This window comes from Ornithorhynchus anatinus, chromosome X2 (genome assembly GCF_004115215.2).
Source record: "Ornithorhynchus anatinus isolate Pmale09 chromosome X2, mOrnAna1.pri.v4, whole genome shotgun sequence".
NCBI classification, from domain to species: domain Eukaryota; kingdom Metazoa; phylum Chordata; class Mammalia; order Monotremata; family Ornithorhynchidae; genus Ornithorhynchus; species Ornithorhynchus anatinus.
Window position 1 is genome coordinate 24,920,579 of NC_041750.1, and position 23,177 is coordinate 24,943,755.

General features: G+C 45.0%; 1 protein-coding gene across 7 annotated transcripts in view; it reads right to left on the reverse strand.

The window, feature by feature from the left end:
* The window catches only part of ATXN1 (ataxin 1), a 282,751-nt gene that overhangs the window by 140,653 nt on the left and 118,921 nt on the right, over window positions 1–23,177 (reverse strand). For all 7 annotated transcript variants that reach the window (XR_005659564.1, XM_039910468.1, XM_029052530.2 and 4 more), the window contains one exon: window positions 18,826–18,968. The gene's annotated coding sequence lies outside the window, so the exon portion shown is untranslated. The remainder of the gene's footprint in view (window positions 1–18,825; window positions 18,969–23,177) is intronic.

Here is a 23,177-nt window from a genome sequence, read left to right on the forward strand (position 1 = left end):
TAATTACCTTGCACCTATCCCAGTGCTTACAACAGTGTTTGGCACATAGTAAGCGCTTAATACCATAATCATTATTCTTAGAACCACAGCTTTCCTTTCCCTATCTTAATCCCAGTCTTCTGCAAACAAAACTATCCCCATACTTCTAGTTTACCAGCAAATAAGGAACAAAGTCTTCACTATAGTCTCAGAGCCTGTGTATATAAAGAAATCCCATCTTGTCCTTTACAAATGAAGCTTCTAAAAATTATTGATCATCTTTTTCTTACCTGATGCTATTTTTAGCCAAAAGTCAAGAAGCTTCCCAATCCTACCTCTATCTGGCCCATTCCCAATATCCTCTTCCCTATGTCTTAACTTCCCCATTAAAACATCAGTCTATCAATGGTATTTATTGAATGCTACTATGTGTAGAGGACTGTACTAAGTGCTTGGGATAGGACATGGGATAGGTGTTTGAGAGAAGCAGTGTGGGCTAATAGATAGGGCATGGCCTAGGAGTCAGAAATTCCTGGACTCTAATTCAAGCACCGCCACTCATCTCCTGGGGGACCTTGGTCAATTCACTTCACTCCTTTGTAGCTCAGTTACCTCTCAGCTGTAAAACGGGGATTAAGACTGTGAAGCCCATGTGAGACAGGGACTGTGCCCAACCTGATTTGCCTGTATCTACCCTAGTGCTTAGTACAGTGCCTGGCGCATAGTAAGCATTTGAATATCATAAAAGAAAGGACTTCCTCTCCCCTGGGAAAATAAAGGAAATGATGAGCCTTCCGTCCAGCTATAGAAGGTTTGACGACCACCAGCTCATGATCAGAGGCATATGTTAGAAATAAAATGAGACACTCTCCCCATCGGACTGCCAAGGTAAACAAGTCTAGATGCCAAGGTCTGTGTAAATGCTATCGGATGACAAGGCAGCGAGGCCGATTCTGGCTTGTCGGACAGGTAGCAGCTACAAAACCTCAACTCCACTCGACCGAACCGATTTTCGTGAATAGGGACCCAATGCACGTGGGACTGGGACCGTGTCCAACGTGATGAACTTTCCAACCTGATTAACCCCAGCGCTTAGAACAGTGCTTGATAGTGAGCACTATCATTAACAGATATAATAATGATAAAGCAGCAGGGTGCAGTGGATAGAGCAGGGGCCTGGGAGTCAGATAGGTCATGGCTCTGCCACTTGTCTGCTATGTGACCTTGGGCAAGTCACTTCACTTCTCTGGGCCTCAGTGACCTCATCTGTAAAATGGGGATTGACTCTGAGAGCTCCACATGGGACAAGGGATTGTGTCCAACCTGATTTGCTTGTATCCACCCCAGAGCTTAGTAAAGTGTCTGGCACATACAGAATGCTTGGCAAATACTTTTTTTCTAAAAAAAAAAACAACAAAAGATCATTAAAACCTGTACTCTAAGAATTAAATCCCTTTGCATCCATTTCCCTTTCACTTTTGAGACATCACACAAGGTCACCCAGAAGCGAAATTGTGCCGAAATTGTGTGGGTGGAGCCTGAAGTAGCTGGTTCTGAATTCCAACTTCCTTAATGATTCTTTTATTGGCTCTTCGGAACCTGAATACCCAACACTCTTCCTAGAGCATCAGATTCACTTTTCACTTTCCAACCACTTACTGGCACTTGAAAATTGCCCTTGGAAGAAAACATACAGCTTTTGCTTCATTTCTTTATCTTTGTGCACAACTTTATCTATGTGCACAGCTTCGTTATAAGAAGCACTTTAAACAAGAGAATTGTGTTTTAGGTTGTTTCTTTGTCTCTGTACTAAACCTGGGCATATGAAGCACTTATGACAAAGTGAACTTAGTTTTAGATTGTCAGGGTTTTAATAACCACTTAATGCATGGAATGTTGGCAACTCACTTTTTCCAGTGGCTTCTCTAAACGATTTGCATTATATATTTGAAAAACATTAAAAAAAAACCCAAAGTTTTAACATCTACGTGTTTTCAGACCAGTATTTGAAATTTCTAAGTACAATTTTGCGACCAACTGAGTTGCGGAATGGTGATGACATGATGAGTCTGAATAAGGTATTTGCCATAAGCTTGTGCTAATGGAGAAAAGCCATCAAAAGACACGGCCATAATATATTCAATTACAGTAAAAAGGGGAATGCTTCTTTTCTTGACTGTCAAACTGTTTTAAACTGCAAGGAGAGGCCATTAAGCAGAACTGCTCTTTCTACTCTTTGAACTGTAACTACTTTAAAACCATAGTGCAGGCAAATTAACTTGTTTGGGCAAAAATAGTACATCATCAGTGACAATAAATCCTGCTTCTCCTTACTTTGTAATCCCTCTGTCTTTACAACTGTGCCCTATGTACACAACGCCAGTGTGAGCATAGATCTTTGAATGTTTGGCAGTGATGATGATGCTAACCTTTCCTCAGAAAGATGGTCTCACAAACTATGAAGCCTTGGAACATCAGTATTTGATGAGGTCTGATGAAACACTCTGGCCTAGTGGAAAAAGTATAAGATTGTGATCCGGAAGGCTTCTAATCTTGGCTAATGATATTTGCCTGGTGTGAGGCCTTGGGAAAGTCACTTAACTTCTTTGCCCTCAGTTTCCTCATCTATAAAATGGGGATTAAATATCTGTTATCCCTCCCCATTAGATTGTAAGCCTCCTGTAGGATAGGGACTGGGTTCCAACTGATTGGCTTGCATCTATTCTCAAAGTTTAGCACATTGTTACAATTATTTGGGAAAGAAGCTAATTTCCTAGCACTGAAGCTATGCTTATTTCAACATGAGACATATGTGGAGAATGAAGAACAGCAGGATACCCAAGCAACTGCTATTGACAATCTGAAATTGGGAGTATCCAGAATGAGAAGGGAAGCCTTGAAAAGCAGCATGACCTAGTGCATAGAGCATGGCCCTGGGAGTCAGAAGGACCTGTGTTTTAATCCTGACATCATCAGTTGCCTGCTGTGTGACCTTGGACAAGTCACCTAACTTCTCTGTGCCTCAGGTACCTCATCTATAAAATGAGGATTAAGACTGTGAGCCCTAAGTGGGACATGGACTGTGTCCAACCTGATTACTTTGTATCTACCCCAGTGCTTAGAATGGTGCCTGGCACATAGGTGCTTGATACCATTTTTTTTTTTTAAAAAAAAAAACATTTTGAGGAAACAAGCAGCCTCAGAGTGCTGCTTTCTAGCTGAAAACTAGGAGTCAATTGAGAAGGGTAGACCAGCATAGCAGAGGGTAGAAGCAAGCTCTTTTATGACTAAAAGCTTTGAAAGGCCAGGAGGGAAAAGAAAAAACAACTTAACAAAAGACAGCTCTTTTTTGCACACAATCTGGCGACGACTGTGGATGTTGGTTGTGTCAGTCATGTGAGCATGCACGTACAAACACACACACAAAAAAAAATTTCCCCATGAGTAGTGTCTGACTATGGAGGACAATTTTATGTATCATACATATGAATGACACACACAATCTTTAAAATTTACTGAGTGCCTGTGTATATAGTATTGTACTAACCGCTGGAGGATGAAGAAGAGTTAGAAGCCACAATCTACGACCTCAAGGACCATAGTTTATTCTACACACATTTTGGATACCCAGGTTCAGCAAGTGGTATCCCACTCCCATGAAACAAATAACCCAAGTCTTTGAATACTTGTAAAAATAAATACAAAATCCACAAAAGCCCTACTCAGTGCCAACAATCTATAAAACTACTTAGTGTCTTTACTTAGCAAGGAATTTTATTTCTAAATGTCCATTTTTTCCCTTTTATAAACATAGCAGCCCTAAGACAAGAAATTCACAACTTCACATTTCTTTCAAGTCTTACAAACCAACACAGAAATTATATGGTAAGAAATCTGACAGCCTAGGTTGATATTCTTTGCTTAAAATAGTCCCCATGTCTTTTCCACAATTTACTGTCTGACTACAAACCCGAAGACTTTTACAGTCATGAAGCTTGCTGGAGATTAACTGGAAGATAAAATGAAATCACTATTCCAAATCACAAGAATTTGTCTGGGACAACCAATGGAAATGCACCACTGAAGACAAAGGCAGTATGACAAACTTAAAAGAGAGAGAGACTGACACAGGATGAAGCTAGAGGAGAGCAAAAATAAGTTGTTTTCACATGCTGGTTTTGGAAGAGCAGAGCAAATGGGGGTGGAGGCACGTGGGCCTGTGTGTGTATATGCTACATTCCCTTTTTTGTGTGTGTGTGTGTGTGTGTGTGTGTGTGAGTGGGGGGGGGGGGTTAACCTTATCCTATTTATTCACTAGCCCTAATTCTCAACCTATTCACACTGTGGACATGGCTGAATTCTACATCTGCAGCAGACATTCCCCCACATACATTCCCTTCAGAATGGGATTATTTTTCATCAGTTTGGAGACTGACAGGCCAAGAACTGGTTCTGCTCATGCCAGAGGCAAACTAGGAAAGGCAAGTTTAAAGAAGGTGAGAAAGAAAAAAAAAAGAGAGAGAGAGAGAAAATAGGAGGGGGAGGAGACAGCAGGGATATGCACAAGCTATTTCCAACAGGGAACCAATAGCTATTTCTGTTTCAGTTCACAGCGTTTCTGTTATAGTTTGTGGGGAGGATGCCACTTTTTCAAAGTTATTCCTTAAACTGCTCCTTTTAGAGCGTTCTAAGGAAGTGTCAGTACAGGCCCTGAAGCCATATGGAATTTCACTGGTTGTCCCCTGTCCAATCCAAAACATTCGCTTTCACCCCCACCTCTCTTTAAAGGCGACAGCTCTCCGAGGCCCTCCGCTTCCACTTCCCGCCATCTGCTCACCTACCTATAAGGTTGTCAAGATGCAGCTGAAAGTTGATTAAGCCTCTCTTCTTGAGGCCCTCTGAGTGAAAAATGGCTTCATGGGTCCTTCCTGCTCTATTATGCATTCAGGGGTTGCTCAGTAAATGTCTAATGATGATGGCAGTGGTGGTATTTATTAAGTGTTTACTATGCGCTGAGCATGATGCTGGGATAGGGGTAAATGGATCAGAAACAGTCCCCATTCCATCTGGGGCTCACAGTCTAATAATAATAATAATAGTATTTAAGTGCTTACTATGTGCCAGGCACTGTTCTAAGCATCGGGGTAGAATCAAGACAATCGGGTTGGACAAGTCCCTGCCCCACATAGAGTTCACAATCTTAATCCTTATTTTTTAGATGAGGGAATCGAGGCACGGTGAAGTGAAGTGACTTGCCTAAAGCCACACAGCAGACAAGTGGCAGAACGGGAATTAGAGCCCATGAACTTCTGACTCCCAGGCCCGTGGTCTATCCACTAGGCCATGCTGCTTCCCTAGAGGAGGAGGAGGAGGAGAAGGGGTATCTTTATCCCCAGGTGAGGAAACTGACGCAGATAACAATTAGGTCACTTGCCCAAGGCAAGTGGTGGAGGCATTAGATGACACTGCCTCTTATACCTTGGATATTGCCACACACCGTGTCTGCGTGTGTATCTGTGGTGAAGTCCCCACCACTGAGTCATTTGAGCTGCATCTAGTCAATCAGTTGCACTTATTGAGCACTTACTGTGTGCAGAACACTGTACTAAGCGTTTGAGAGAGCACACACGACAGAGTTGGTAGACATGTTCCGACTACAATGTGCTCACAGTCCTATCTCCAGGTTTGTCTTTCTCCTCCCCCAGCCCCCATCCTGGTCACACCATCAACATAGCCTTGTGGATAGAGCACAGGTCTGGGTTCTAATCCCAGCTCTGCCACTTTTCTGCTGTGTGGCTTTGGGCAAATCATTTAACATCTCTGGGCCTCAGTTACCTCATCTGTAAAATGGGGATTAAGACTGAGTCCCATGTAGGGTAGGGACTGTGTCCAAACTAATCAGCTTGTTTAGATCAGTGCCTGGCAGTGTTTAGATCAGTGCCTGGCATATAGTAAGCACTTAACAAATGCCATGAAAACAACCCCAAAAAGAACAAAACACTACTAGGTCAGCCCATTTCAGCACTGAAGCCTTACCTCTTCATTCATCTATTGAGCGATCTGTGTCCCTACCCAAGGGGCAGACCTGGCTGAAACAGAGTCACAATCCTAGTTGTGGAGGACTATTTTAAGTTGTCATTTCCCTCCCCCCATTAGCCATTAGTGGGTACGCTTGAGGGCAGGAATTATGTCAATCATATTCATTGAGTGCTTACTATATGCAGAGCCAGTACCAAGCATTTGTGTCTTGCTTCTATTGTAATAATGATGATGATAATAATGGTATTTTTTAAGTGACTATTACAGGCCAAGCACGGGGACAGATACAAGATAATCAGATCAGACATAACCCCCGTCCCACATGGGGCTCAGTCCGAGGGGGAGAGCAAACATGATATAATCGCATTTTACAGGTGAGGAAATGGAAGCACAGAAAAGTTAATTGACTCGCTCCACGTCACACAGCAAGCGGGAACAGAGCTGGAATTAGAAGCCAGGTTCCTTGACATCCAGTCCTGCACTCCTTCCATAACGAGCCCATAACCTTGGCATTATCCTCTACACATCTCTCATTCAACCCACACATTCAATCTGTCACCAAATCCTGTCGGTTCTACCTTCACGATAGCTCTAAAATCCTCTCTTTCCTCACCATCCGAACAGCTACCGCGACGATCCAACCACTTATCATATCCCTCCTTGACTACTGCATCCGCCTCCTCGCCGATCTCCCTCCCATCTCTCCCCTCTCCAGTCCAAATTTCATTCCACTGCCCAGATCGTTTCTAAAAGAGACGTTCAATCCATGGCTCCATGCTCTTCAAAAACCTTCGACGGTTCCCCAACCGCCTGTGCCTCAGACAGCAACTCCTTACCAGAGGCTTTAAATCACTCTAGTATCTCTCCAGCTCCCGCCTTATCTCGCTAATCTACTCCAACCCAGCACCACACTTGGAGATGTTCTGCATAGGTTGGCAATCTATCTCGTCACCGACCCCTCACCCACATCCTGACCGTGGCCTGCAACTCCCTCCCCGTTCATATCCGAGGGGCCACCACGCTCCATACCTTCAAAGCCCTATTAAAATCCAAGAGACCTTCCCCAAAATGACCCTTATTTTCCCTACTCCCTCTCCCTTCTGCATCAGCTATGGCACTTATATCTGTATCCCTTCAGCACTTATCCCTATACCTCGTCATTTCCCCATATCTGACATTCTCCATTCTGCAAGTTGCTTGAGGGTAGGGATCATGTTTATTGTATTTTACTCTCCCAAGTCCTTAGTTTAATGTCCTGCCCCTAGTAAATACACTGACTGAACGATTGATCTTTCCACTAGGCCAAACTATTCTCCCATTCGCTCCATACGGTGTTTCGCATTACCCCCCCGGTTAATCGAACTGATCTGTGAACAGGCTCCGACCCGTTTACGCAGCACAAGTCTCCCTGGCCTGAATTCATACCGTAATCGCCAGTAATCACCTGCCAGAGCAGAAAGCATAGGAACACCTAAGGAAAAAATGACCTCTCCGTTGTCATTTGTTCCAATCTAGGTTTCAAAAGCAAATTCATAGCTTTGCTTCCCCCAGAGGGAATAAGGAGAGGTATCATCAATCTGATATGGATCCTCTAAGCTTCTTTACCTACTCAGTTTGCACTCTGTGGCCTCCCTGAAATTTACCAAGCAAATACATTCACAAAGCAATAATTGAGCTCTAAAGGCTTCCATAGTGAAAACCCACCAGAAGTATGGGCTGCGTTTTCGGCCACAAACTGTACTCTGTAACATTCTTTATTCAAAGCATTTTAAATTCCAAACATGCAGAGACAAATCTATGTACAGTACCTTACTGCAGAGCAGCTGACAATGGAGAATTTGTACTCCCAGACTTTTATTGACATTTAAACCTGTTAATATTTTACTCCCACTATTGTTCTAAATGATGAATAAGCAAACCCTCTCTCCCAGCTGACATAATGCTCTATCATGTGCTTTATTACTAATAGTAAATGCTGCTGAAAGGACTTTAACTTTCCCCGTCTCAAACCACCCGGCCCTGATTGGTGACCTTCCGAGTCTTTTTCCTCCCACCAGGACCTGGTGTTCCCAATCACACGTTGGGGGCAGCGATTGTCTCTCTATTGCTGAATTGTATTTCCAATCGCTTAGAACAGTGTTCTGCACAAAGTAAGGGCTCAATAAATACGATTGAACGAATTAATGTATTAAGTGCTTACTTTACACAGGGGACTGTACTAAGCAGCGTGGCTCAGTGGAAAGAGCCCGGGCTTGGGAGTCAGAGGTCATGGGTTCGAAGCCCGGCTCCGCCACTTGTCAGCTGTGTGACTGTGGGCAAGTCACTTAGCTTCTCTGGGCCTCAGTTCCCTCATCTGTAAAATGGGAATTAACTGTGAGCCTCACGTGGGACAACTTTATTACCCTGTATCTACCTCAGTGCTTAGAACAGTGCCCTGCACACAGTAAGCGCTTAATACCATTATTATTATTATTATTATTATTAAGCACTTGGGAGAAGACAATACAACAGAATTGGTAGATGTGTTCCTTGCCCACAACAAGCTTATGCTCGCCAGTCCAAGATTAACACAGAGAGTCTGGGGTACTCTGAGGGGACGCTAGCGTACGTGTATATGAGCCCACATGTCTGTAAACGTGCCCAAATCAATGGTATTTACTGAGCGCTTATTGTGAGACAAGCGCTGTCCTAAGCACTCGGTAGAGTACAATCTATCAGAAAAGGTAGGCACGCTAGACAGGTTCCCTGCCATCAACCAACTTACGGTCTAGAGGGTGAGAGTTCAAATATGTGTGTACCCAAATGGGCGTGAGCTCGTGTGTAGCTACACACGTGCATTCACCCATACCTAGAACATTAATCAACATTTGGATGGAAGCCGCTTTCTGTCATGTGCACGCACACACATTCTCTCCCGGCCCATAATCTAACAACTGAGTTCTTCCCTCTGACTTTCGTGCAAGATCAAGACAAAAAGCTAAAAAAAGACAAGTAGGCACTTCATGAAGTCTGTGATTAAGACAGAAGCTAGCGAGACAGATGGGCTGAGGCATGGAGAGCTTCCAGCCACACTTTTGAAAATCTTCAGTACTCTGCCTGCTCCATTTCGATTTCTCATCCCAGCGGCAACCGACTCGATTTACCTGGCGGAGAAACCCGCGGGACCCCTCCCTTTCCTCCCCGGCTCTCTTTGAAAAGGCAGGGTTACATAAGCAAGGAAATACCCTCAGCGAGCCTTCCGTGGATTGAAAACGTCCAAGGCGCTCTCTGAAACATTTACCTTAAAATCATTTCGTTTCTGTCTGACTGGCGGAGGGCCGGAGTCGGGGGATGGAGATGGAGAGGGGACACAGACAAGGACTTTGGGGCACTTTCCGGAAAGAGGAGGAGAAAATCTCGGAGCCAGAAAAATGTCATTCAGGAGGAAGAATCCGAAATCCTAGTTAGAATCATCTCCTTCTTAGGAGCTTTAAGAAACCATGCATCTTCCTCTCCCTAAGGAAGGTTTATTTCAGTTGCTCGTGCTACTCTCCCCAATTGTTTATTCACACATTAATGACATGCTCGATTTTTCACAAAGCCGCTTTCTTCCTCCTTTAGTACTATTTTTATGGCTGTTCACTTAGGTCCCCCCTCTCCCCTTGAAAATCTTGACTTGCTTTCTAGGACAAATTGACAGGCTTCCAGGACAAATGGAAAGGCTGTTTTTATTAAAATGGTATTTGTTAAGCCAGTCAATCATATTCACTGAGCACTTACTGTCTGCAGAGTATTGTACCGAGCGCTCGTGAGAGTATAACAATACAGACACATTTCCAGGCCACACCGAGCTTACAGTCTAGGGGGATGAGTGCTTACCATGTGCCAGGCACTGTACTAAGCAGTTGCCATCCCTTTCTTCCCTCCCTTTCCTGTATAGGGAAGTGAGCTTCTATCAACTCTCCAGCTGGTCCGCTCCAGTTCTTTAGTCTGTCAAGAAAATCATCTCCAGGCCTGTGCAGCTAAAACAAATGGCTGCCTCTTACTACAGTCAATCGCCTTGGAGCGCTTACCGGGTGCAGAGCGCTGTACTAAGCATTTGGAAGAGGACACCATAACAGAGTCGATAAAACGTTCCCTGCCCACAACCAACTTCCAGTCTAGCGGGGGAAAAAATGCTGGGGATGTTACGGCCTTACCTTCTTCTCTTTCGATTCCATCTCTTCCTCTGCTGTGTCAAACTGGGTAGCCACGCTGTAGCAAATCCAAAGAATTCTCCGTTTCTATCCACGTGCCATCCAACCACCAAGGACCCTCTCCAGGATTTTCCTTCCTTCCTCATCCCTGCTGATTCACCAAATTCTCAAGCATAACAGCCAGGCTATCCTTTCCTTCCTGCCGGTTCTTCCTGCCTGATTCATTCAGGAGTTGCCCTGATTCGGCGTGAAGCTTAACGACCACTCTCATGCCCGTGAATTTTGATGTAATAGATATTCGACCGTGTCATTATCAGAAGCAGCAGGAGGGGGACGGTTATGAAAGCGAAAGCTATTTATACGCACCCGTAGTCTGGGAATTAGCATTCTGGGAAATGGAATCCACAAAAAACAGAGCACCACAGAAAGATGGGATTTTAGGCAAGCATGAGCTTTGGCGGGGGGGGGGGGGGGGGGGGGGGGGGCAAACGAGGTATTCGTTCATTCAGCTGTATTTATTAATTGCTTACCGTGTGCAGAGCACCATACTAAGCGCTTGGGAAAGTACTATACAACAACTAGATGAGACTGTGACATCCCCCTTTGTTTTCCCTAACCATTGGCAGTCCAGAAATGCCCCCTTCAAAGGGTAAAATCCTGAGGCCAGGGGCTCTGTTCCAGAATCTTGAGGCTCAATGCCACACCATTTAACGTTAGAGCAGAAAAAAAATCAAAGTTTGGCAGGGGTCCTCATCTCTCTACATGCCGCTTAGCTAAATTCTCCTTGCCGTATTAATTGGATGGTTTGGGAACCACTATTTCTGTTCCACTCCCTTTCCTAAACTGGGTATTGTATTGCAGCTTGGCTGCTAGCTCACCACCAAACTTCACTCTGCGAGGATGACAGGAGCATTTCAGGAGCAAGTCTGTAGATCGGCCTACCTTCAGAACCGAGGGATCTTTCAAGATGAGTAGAGTGTTTGTACCTTCACCAGCGGAGCGCTGAGTCATTAACTCTGTCTAACCTTGTGGATGTCAACCAAAAAACAAAACAAAAAATTCCCTGATAACTTAATACTGAAAGACACAAATGCATCAAGGAGAAGAAACATGGAAGTAGCTAGGTAAAGAGGTTACCACGACTTTATGAAAAACAAATACGGCACTCTGGATTTGGGTAAGGGAACAACCTTCAACGGACGACCATTTGCCAGGCTCAGTTCCATTCCCCAACTCCAGCGTCTTTGCACGTAAAGCACAATGACACTTCTAGGTGGAAGCTTTCGGGAAACTGGCTTAATCCTAGCCTGATCTCTTGGAAGCCTCACAGACACATCCGCCCTCGCCTGGCTGGCAGTGTTCAAACAACCAGTCAGTGGCATTTGGGCTAAGGGTTACAATTTAGTGTCGAGTTACAATTTTCCCACCATACCCCTCCCCTGGTAAAACGACCAGATTGCATTTCCGTTCATTGGCCATATCTGAGCCACAGATAATCCACCTAATCTTCCCCACTTTGCATCTTTCCTTTCTCCTTTTCCTCTGTAATCTTCCTCCCCTTCTCACACCACTCTTCCTTCTCTACTTCTTCTCCCCTTAATGACGCAATGGCAATAATTGCGGTACTTGTTATGTACTTACTATGTAGTGAACACTGTACAAAAGTGCTGAGGTAGATACAGTCTATGCTGATAAATACAGTCCCTGTCCTACACAGGGCTCGCATCCTAAGGGTGAGGGGGTATTTAATGTAATTTCAGATGAGGGACTGAGGCAGAGGGAAGCTAAATGACTTACCCAAGGTCACACAGCGGTCAAGTGGCAGAGCTAGGATTAGAACTTAAGTCCTCTTATTCCCAGGCCCATGCTCTTTCTACCAGGGAATGCTGATTGCTTTCTTTCTCTCTCTCTCTTGTCTACTCTTGTCTCCCATTCTCTCCTCTCCTACACCTCCACTCTTTTTATTGCCTATATCTTGCAATGGAAAGCAGCATGCGCTAGTGCAAAGAGCCTGAGTGTGGGAGTCAGAGGACCTGGGTTCTAACCTCAGTTCTGCCTTTTGACCACTGTGTGACCTTAGGCAAGTCCGTTAACTTCCCTTTGTCTCATTTACCTCATCTGCAAAATGGGGATTGAGACTGTGAATTCCGTGTGGGACAAAGCCCGTGTCCAACCTCGCATCTACCCCGGCGTTTAATACAGTGCCTAGCACGTAGTAAGTGCTTCATAAAAAAGAATGGAATATTCCCTAACGAATCTCCAGTTGGGGGAGAAATTAAACTCATACTGATTCCAAATGTACTTTTATTATTACCATCGTCTTCATTATCATTATTTATAATCCATCAATTTACAATAACAGGTGGTTTCATTTCCATCCTGTGGAATGCCATTATCTCCTCATCATAAATATGTGTTAACACATTTTTCTTTTCCCTGGTGAACTCTACATTTCTTGTTACTTCTTGGAGAGGAAGAAAAAAAAACTAGTCATAATGCAAAACTTCTGCCAGTTATATAACTAATGCCTACTGAGTGGTTTGAACCATTTTTCTGTGATATAAATACAGACAGAAGAAAATGTGTGGCCTGTGAACGGAGCCCAGAAGTCAAATTGTGTCTGAATTGGAGTTTGAATTAAATGCAGTTAAACGCTTATTATCAGTTGGTTCTAGAGGGATGCGGATCAATTTGTGGATGAGGGGTCTGCAACAGTTCTTGGGGGAAAAGGTAAGAGGTAGAGGGTAAAGTTTTTTGGGTTTTGTTTCTAAAAATGGTATTCTTTACGCACTTACTATGTCCCAGACACTGTACTAAGGGCTGGGGTAGGTGCAAGCTAATCAGGTTGAGCACAGTCCATGTCCCACACGGGGTTCACGGTCTTAATCCCCATTTTACAGATGAGGGAGCCTTAGGGATGTAAAGGGTACTCCCTTCACCTGGCAGAATTTAAGCAGGGGCTCAGTGGACCATGGATCTGACCAAGAATTGCACGAATCATCTTCTAGGTCTACCTGAGGCTAGTGTGGTTTTATGGAGAAACTGTCCTTTGAAACAGTGGTCCTGTTCCCACTTTTCCTAAAGATGACAAGTTCTTCTTAAGGCTCTTCGGAATCCCCACTTTGGGCTACCAATGGGGATTCTGGTGTTGGCCCATCCACTGGCTAGTCCAGATCCTGCAGCCCAACTGTCCCTTACCCCTTAACTGGGAACCGTAGTGACATGATCCACCCCCCCGCCCCTTGCTTTTTTTAAATGGTATTTGTTAATCAGTTAATATGTGCCAGGCACTGTACTAAGCGCTGGGGAAGACACAAGCTATGCAGGTTAAACCCAGTCCATGTCCCATATGTGGCTCACAGTCTTAATCTCCATTTTAGAGATGAAGTAACTGAGGCAAAGAGAAGTGAACTGACTTGGCCAAGGTCACACAGCAGAGAAGTGGCAGTGCCAGGATTAGAACCCAGCTCCTTCCAACCCCAAGGGCCCACGCACTATCCTTTAGGCAATGCTGTTTCTCATGCCCTAGGCCCCTACTGGGTAAAACAGCTCATTCTTCTCCCAATGTGGCTAATAATAATAACTGTGGTATTTGTTAAGCAATTATTATGTGCCAGCCACTGTACTAATTCCTAGGGTGGATACAAGAAAACTGGGTAGGAAACAGCCCCCGTCCCACATGGGGCTCAGTCTCAATCCCCGTTTTAAGCACTTAAATACTACGATTAGTATTTTACAGATGGGAAACAGGCACAGCAAAGTGAAGCGAAAATCCCAAGGTCACACAGCAGACAAGCGGAGGAGCCGGGATTAGTACATAGTTCCTTCCCACTCCCCGGCCCGTGTTCAATCCGCTAGGCTCTGCAGCTCTGCGCATCCTATGTGATAAACACTGGGCTAAGCTTAGGGTAGATACAACACAGAGAGAATATGCAGTTCCTGGCCCACCTGGGGCTCAGTCTAATGGGGAGGAGAGCGCAGGCATGCGCTCCCCATTTTCTGGAAGAGGGACATTTTCCAGGCACGGAGCAGTCGAGTAACTGGCCCGCGTGGCCAGGTGGAAACATGTCCGCCGAGTCCCAGTCTGCCAGTGGCCCCGTCGTTCCACGGTACAGAGTGAAGTTTGGCATTCTAAAAAGGCACATCGACTCTGAGACCATTAGGGTACCATTTAGAGCATTACTGCAGAAATATTTATGAGGAAGAAATGGCATCGCGCAGCACTAAAACGTAACCACCTGTTCGGGAAAAGTGATGGATCGTAAGTACTAACTGCTACAGCGGGCTAAGTGGTCCTCTTGCAGCCAAGAAGCACTAAAAGACATCGCCTAAGGCACCTAATGCTCAACAGGCCAATTATCGGGTCTAACTAAGGCCAAGGCTAGTGCAGATAATCAAACGTTTGGATGCTGGAAACAAAAGGGGACTTGCTTCTCTAGGACACCAGCACCTCCTGCTGATTAGCTGAATGGTTTCTGATTATGGGAACTGGCTTCGTCTCGAATGCCGAGCTGGTTTCGTGGGTGGGGCGGGGACGGGGGACTCCTCTCTTCCTATATTGAAAGCACCCCCACTGCCTGTGATGTGGAGAAAAGCGAAGATCAGTCTGGGCTGATGGGTGTACATTCCAGGGCCTCATCTCAAACAAGTACAGCCTCAGTCAGGCCACAAGCCGTGACCCTTACGTGCGCTTACAAAGCAAAATCTAAGCACCTGGGCAAAGAAAACCAGGCTGGAAGTTGGGTGGCCTTTGAAGAATAATGACTGGGGCACCTGTTAATCACTTACTATATGCCAAGCACTGTGGTAAGTGCCCAGGCAGATACAAGATAATCAGATCAGATACAGGCCCTATCCCCCACGGAGCCACGAGGTAAAAGGGAGGGAGAACAGCTACACAATCCTCATTTTACGGAGGGTACTGAGGCACAGATAAGTGACTTGCCCAAGGTCACACAGGAGGCAGGTAGCGGGACCGCAATTAGAACCCAGGTCTTCTGGCTACCAGCTTTGCGCTCTTTCCACTACGCCACGCCGCCTCACTGGACCGTAATCGTCTGTTCCTCCATTAAGCCTCTCTCAAACACACCGAGACACATTAAACCAACAGCTACTTGTCTTTTGGTACAAACTACAGCAGTTATGTCTATGCAGCTGTCCACTCAGTCTGATTTCATTTGATAACTCAATCTAGCATATTCATTCTACTCACTATCCGATCCTTGTCCTATCTACTGCTCCCATTAATTGCCAACATCGCCTATGTCTGATTCCTCCATTAGGGTGTAATTTCCGGGGGGGGGCGGGGGCAGGAAATACATCTGTTGCTTCCGTTGTGCTTACCCAATGGCAGTGGAATGCCTCCATCAGTGCTCCATATAATACTATGGTTTTTACGAACCGTGATTAGCGTCATTTTGAACTTCAAACTTTTATTTATTCAATCGTATTTACTGAGAGCTTACTGTGTGCCACTCTACACCATCTGCATCAGGCTAGAGAAGCAGCACGGCCCGGTGGCTAGACACAGACCTGGGAGTTGGAAGGACCTGGGTTCTAAAGTTAGCTCTGCCATGTGACCTTAAGCAAGGCTCAACTTCTCGGTGCCTCAGTTCCCTCATCTGTAAAATGGGGATTAAGACTGTGAGCCCCATGTGGGACATGGACTGTGTCCAACCCGATTACCTTGTATCTACCCCAGTGCACAGTAAAGTGCCCGACGCAGAGTAAGCACAAATACCGTAAAAAGAAGTCCGATAATATGGCACAAATAATTCAGATCCCACTGCAGGAATCCATCAGAGGATGTGGCTCATTAGCAGATCATAACACCACCTTCAAGAAGAGGATTAAGGGTATTCCCCAAACCCAATTAAACGTACACTTTAGGCAATTCGCACCCCTGGAGTGTACCCCGTACCATGACGACTATCAGGCCTTCAGTTCCCAGCTTGCCCAGTAGCTTGGCAGAATCGCCACCAGGGATGGGACTCCAACAGTTTCTCTCGGCTCCACAACAGGCTGCCCATCCTGACGCAACGCACCACGTCAAAAGAACCGTTCTCCAATTCGGCTGCCACATCCTAGCCAAACTACACAGAGAGAACACGTGATCTGGATCTGGCAGAGCCGGGTTTGTTTCGCTCACCTGCTTTTAATTTGAAGACCTCCGTACTTTTCCCATATCTAGGAAGTGTTCCTCTTAAATTTTCCATTCTGAATACATGACGCTCTGGCCTGAATCGATCGACGAACAGCACTGAGCGCCTCCTCTATGAGGAGCACTGTGCAAAGGGCTTGGGAGAACACAATACGGTAGATGTGATCCCTGTCCTCAAGGAATTTACAGTCTAGCTGGGGAGACAGAAGCTAAAGTAAATTACAGGTAGAGAGAAGCAAAAAAAAAAAAAAAAAGTTTTAAGATGTTTACAAAGTGCTGTGGGAGGAAGATACCGAAGTACTTAAGTGACTAATGGGTGAGAATGCAAGTGCCTTAGATGTCCCATCTGATTACTTTGTCTTCACCCTACACTTAGCACGGAGGTGCTTAGCAAATACCATTTTAGAGACTGAGCCCCCCACCCCCGTGGGATGGGGCTGTGTCCAATCTAACTGGAATCTAGCCCAGCGCTCAGAATACTGTTTAATACATAGTAAGTGCTTAACAAGTACCAAGAAAATAATTACATAATATTACTAGTATTAATATTCTTCTCTTCTGAGGAGACTCCACTCGACTTTCTGCTTTTGTAATCTGCATCTAAACTCTTCCTTTTAGGATTGGCCTCAAACAGCTCCTACCTCTAGAGTCGAAACATCCCCTAGACCGTAAGCTCGTTGTGGGCAGGGAATGTACACGTCTGTTGCACTGTACTCTCCCAAGCGCTTAGTGCAGTGCTCTGCACAGACTAAGCACTCAAGAAATACGAATGAATGAATGAATCCAATTTCTCTGGGTCCTCGGTCATGCGGTTCACAGGTCGCGGGTAGCGGTGGGACATTTCTTGGTTTTGTTCTGAGGACACGTGGGAGGGAGGAGGAAAAGAAATAGGGTGAATAAAACTGACCGAGCAGACATAATTTTCAATCTAAACTGAAAAACCGCTCAGAGCTTGGTCAGGGGCAACAAAGACTTGGTCGATGGGAAATCTGGGTCCGGAACAGAAAACCAGGGTGAAAATGCTGGCAAGCACCTCCGGTCAACGTGGAAACCCCCTCAAAAAGTCCTGAGGGTGAGCAGAGGCAGACAGACCACTCTGGCCTCCAATCTCACCTCCCAGTGAACGTCTCGGCAACTCACTGACTGCCTGCAAAGTTCCTGACTGGGGAATTGCAGTCCCTCCATCATATTCATCATTCATTCGGTCAATCATATTTATTGAAGGCTTATAGTGTGCAAAGCACTGTACTAAGTACTTGGGAGAGTACAATGAACAATAGACACATTCCCTGTTCACAACGAGCTAATTTTGCTTCAAGTCATCAGGCCTTTAATTAACACATCACGTTACTCTGGTGAATGTCCAAAGGTAGCTACTTCTTAATTCCTTCTTTGAGTACAAGGAAAACAACATTTGATCTTTTCTGTTATAAGGGCAGAGGCGTTAAACAGACCTGGGCGTAACAACAAAACAGCTGAACAGTGAATACTTCTCTGTCTTCGTGGGCTTTTTATCCATTGTTCTCTCAAGAACAAGACCAGTCAATTTCTGTGCTTTATTAAACGCTTACTACGTGCCAGGCACCGTACTAACCACTGAAATAGATACAGGTTAATCAGATTGGACACGGTCCCTGTCCCACATGGGGTTCACAGTCTTAATCCCCATTTTACAGAGGAGGTAACTGAGGTCCAGAAAAGAGAGGTGATGCCCAAGGACACGCAGCAGACAAGTGGTGGAGTTGGGATTAGAACTCAAGTCCTTCTGACTCCCTGGCCCATGCTCTATCCACTAGACCTCGCTGCTTCTCTGTTCTATTTTACCTACACCTTTTAGATCCACATTCAGTCACTCATTCAAATTATACCCTGTGCGGAGCACTCTGCTGAGCATTTGGGAGAGTACAGTAGAGTTAGTAGACATGATGTTTGCCCTCGAGGTGTTTAGAATTTAGCCTGAGTGAGAGTCATCAAAATAAATTACAAGTAGAGGGAAACTACACAGATCAAAGATCTGTACAGAATTGCTAATGAAGGGGAATGAGAGACTGTGAATACGCAAGTGTTTGGTGACCAGGCAGTGCCGAAATGGCTGGAGTGGGGTGAAAATGGGGCGGGCAGATGTGAGATGAATCAGGGAGGGCGATATCCGAAGGGCTTTAAGGATGTGGAGAACAGCGGCCTGCATCTTGAGAATCGGCGAGAGAGAGAGAGAAGAATGAATCACAATGAGAAGGTTGGCTTGGGAGGAGTCAAGTGTGAGGAGAGTGTTGGGGTTGAGAGAGACTGTGGGATTATTTCAACCTGAGAGATGCAGCTTTCCTTTCTATGGCTCGATGACTGGCCATGATCTGTCGATTTTGACCTGAATCATAGGGCAAAGTGTAGGGTGAGAGCCTTCAAAGTTCACGGTCTCTATAGAGGGTGTCGAGTCAGGGGCTGTGCAGGGGAGGGGGTTGGTGGAGGTTTTACCTGTACTGGGTGGATTCCTTAGGTCGAAAGGGCTGGAGGGACTGGCGACCAATTCATTCCCCCCAGATGGTCTCTTCAGGCAGACGCTGCAGGAGCAGGAAGTGGAAGCAGTGGAGAAATGCAATAATATGATCTGCCCAGGCCTGTGAGGAGGATTAAAAAGAAAACAAAGACAGAATCCCAGTGAGACAAACAGCTTTTAGGGTTCGACTTGGCTTCCAGGAGCTTTCGTTCTCCTTAGCTGGCAATTTCATTCATTCAATCGTATTTACTGAGCACTTACCGTGTTCGGGGCACTGTACTAGGCACTTGGGAGAGTACATTATAACAATAAACAGACATTCCCTGCCCACAGCAAGATTACAGTCTAGAGGAGGGGGTTTACAGTGTTTACTAAGCCACAAGCACGATGCTAAATTCTGGGGAACCTAAACGATCCCTTTTTCCACACCCCAGAGGTGGAAACTGAAGCCCAGAGAGGATGTGACTCGCCTAAGGTCACGCAGCAGACCAGTGGTAGATTTAAGGCTAGAATCTGCATTTCCAGATTCACTTCTTTCTAGGCCACTCTAGAGCAATACATTCTCCTATTTCTTAGAGAGTTCAAAAATGAGCTTGCTCGTGCAATGAGAGCTAAATTAAGCCATTAACATATACTAATTCAATACTCCTCCCGGCTGGGGGCGGGAGAGAAGGTAGAGGCCAGCAATTCCCAGAGCGATCTGGGGGTGAGTACTGGAAGATTTTGAATAGCTGAGAAAATGGCAGAGAATTCTGAGATGGGATTTTTTTTTAAAAAAAAAAAAAAAGGAAAGAAAAGATGGTTTTGGAAATGATCCCAGTTCGGCAAACATTGTGAAGCTTAACCTCATTTCACATTGGAGACCATGGAGGACAGGCGGGCAACACGATAGTATAGTTCAATTAAGAATAGAGAAATAAGGATGCTTCTTAGGGAATTATAAACCCAAAATGAACAGTCCAGAACCCAGAAGATCAACCAGCCACGTCACTCCGAAAGATGAACCGGAAATACAAGGAACAACCCCTTCCATCACCACAAAATCCCTTCTTAGCATGCAAGCAGATTTTGAAAGGCAAAGGAGTCGAGTTTTATTCCCCGAGAGGGGAATTCAGATGGAGTTTTCCACACATAATGGGGATGTGAAATCCCCCGGGTATGTTATTTGAAGCAAAACTTTAAATGTTTCCCATCCATTCACATTTTCTACATATTGCTCATTGTGGGCAGGGAATGTGTCTACCTACACTGTTATACTGTATTCTCCCTTGCACTTAGGATCGTGCTCTGCACCCAGTAAATGCTCAATAAATACCATAGGTGACGATTACTCCTCTTAGCAGTAGTATTTCAGGCCATTGCAAATCAACAATCTCCCTGTGAATACATCAGCTAGCCACTACATTGCCTGGAGTACCAATCAATCAATCGGTGGTATTCATTGAGCACCGACTGTGTGCAGAGCACTGTACTAGGCATCTGGAAAAAAAGTACAATACCCTAGAGTTGGTAGACAGGTTTCCTGCCCAAAATAAGCATATTCATTCATTCAATCGTATTTATTGAGAGGCCCAAAATAAGCATATTCATTCATTCAATCGTATTTATTGAGAGCTTACTATGTGCTGAAAACTATACTAAGCACTTGGAAAGCACAATTCAGCAATATATCACAGCGTAAAGCCCGGATTAACGAGCAGGAAGTCATAAAGACTAGATAATTTTTCATTTGTCATTATAAACCTACATACCCGTAGGCTCCTCTGTTAGAATGGAAACTCCTGGAAGACGGGAATTGCCTCATCTACTGTCACTGCATGCTCCTAGGCATCCAGTGCAGTGCTGTGCACAGAGTAGGTTCTCAGTAGTGATGATGAATTTATAACCTGGGCTTTGAACTGCACTGAACGGCTGAGCTGTTTGACAATCTGTTAGACGGTAAAGTCCTTGGGGATAGACCAGTAGAAAGAGCCCAGGGGACCCAGGTTCTAGGTCGGAGGACTCCACCACTCACGAACTCTGTGACCTTGGGTAAGTCACTTAACTTCTCTGTGTAAAGTGGAGCTAAAATATCAATTCTCCTGCCCCTTGGCTGTGAGCTCCAGGTGGGAGAGGACCGAGTCTGATCCGCACCAACATTTAACACAGCACAAGCATTTTACCACCCCAATAATAATTATTACAGGGCTGGAATTGTGTCTTTCACCTCTACTGTATTCTCCCATGCCCTTAGTACAGTGTTCTGCAAACATTATCATTATTATTAATCATATTTATTAAGCGCTTACTGTGTGCAAAGCACATTAGGTGCTCAATAAATCATTAGGTGCTCATTAAATTAGTACTGACTAATCATATAACAAATTGACATCGCCTTAATAGCATAAGTATAGTAAAGCAGCCACTATTTTTGCAGTAAAGCAATTGTCCAGGTCCCTCCAGCTGAAGATTAATTCATTGTTTCAGGATTCTACAGAAAACAGGCAGAAACCATGTGCGAAGATCTAGTTATAAAATGTAAAAGCCAAAAGAAAACCAATCCCCCCATTCACGCTTTGAAAATGATTAACCTAAATGATTTTTTTTTTTAATTTTCTGTGTATTATTTCTGGCTTTGGCAGAACAGAATGGAACTCCCTGTTCTCATCAGTTACCAGTCACTTCTGGGCATAATAATACGATTCCATAAACATCAGTTATTTTTCCAGTGAATAAGCCTTAGTGTTTTATGAATTAATAGAAAATACATTTTGAATATGCCATCTTTCAGGCTCTCCTCATTTAAAAATTCCTGAAGCCTAACGAAATATACAGTGGAATAGGAAGAGGAAATGAATGTTTTGCAACCTTGTTTTTAGAGATGTGGATGGAAGGCTGATTTATTACATCACAGCAAGTTCATTAACAATGCGAATGGGTCATACTTAGGGGACTCTGATAAACATGCGCATTTAACATCATATAGCAATTCCCTTCATAGCCTGTGTGCCATCCAGCTGCTCGAATACTAAATTTGTCTGGTTGACAGCAGACACCTTAAAGCAAGGCATGGAGGATTGAGCACGGGCCCGGGAGTCAGAAGGTCACGAGTTCTAATTCCCGTTCCACCACTTGTCTGCTGTGTGACCTTGGGAAAGTCGTTTTACTTCTGTGCCCAAATTACTTCATCTGTAAAATAAGAATCGAGACTGTGTGCCCCACATAGGACAGGGACTGTGTCCTATTTGATTTCCTTGTATCCACTCAGTGCTTAGTACAGTGCCTGGCACATAGTAAGCGCTTAAATACCATTATTATTTTCTTGTGAGCCATGGAAGGGCAAAAGCTTGCTTACAAAATATCAGGCTGCCTTTTAAATGCAATTGTCCACCAGCTTCATTTACTAGGAATCCAGAAAATTGCAAAGGAAAAATGGAAACTAGACATTGAGCTTTGGGACCTCCATTTGGAGATCTTACTGAGCCGATAAACACAATACTTTGCCCATGTGCAAGAGGAGTCCAGGTAAAAATTGAAGGAAATGCCAAGGCGAGTCACAGAAAAGTTTGGGAGACACAGAGTGTGAGAGGCAAACACTGCACTTCTTCGTAACATGGAAGCTTTAAAAAGTTCTCACCAGACATGTCAACCTAGTGAGAAAGGGTGAACTTTCCCCTGGCCACAGAATGTTTCACGCAGGGAAGGATTTAACAAATGACGGCAAGCAATCCTGGACAGCTTTCTGGTGGGCAGGGGTCCTTTTATGACAACAAATGAGTAATAAAATGAAGTGCTTAGTATATGCCAAGCAGTGTAATTAAAGCCCCATTTCACAGATGAGGGAACTGAGGCACAGAGAAGTTAAGTGACTTGCCCAATGTCACACAGTAGTTACATGCTGGAGCTGAGATTAGAACCCAAGTCCTCTGACTCCCAGACCTTCTGTCACACCACCGCACTGCACTCCATCGGGGCGGTGCAGAAAGGAGTGGAAGAAGAGGAAATAAAGGTTTAGGGAAGGCGACGGGCCGGTGGAGGAGATGTGTCTTCAGTCTAAGGAGCAGATGAGGGAATGGAAAGGGGTAGGATGGATAAAGAGGTAAAGCCCCCCTCTTCTCTCTCCTTCCCTTTCCCTGGACCTAGGTAAGTGTAGAGCTGGGAGTGGCGCAGAGGAGACAGGGCTCAGGAGCTCTGATGGTGGGCAGGTCAGGACAGAGTTGGGGGGGAAGGTTGGGGGGAACCTCCCTTACTCAGCTTAGATTGACCTAGTCGCAGCAGTGGAGACCAGATGGGTGGCTGGTGAACTCTTCCCTTTCTCTTTCCCTTCTCTTCCCCCGAATAAGGGCACCAT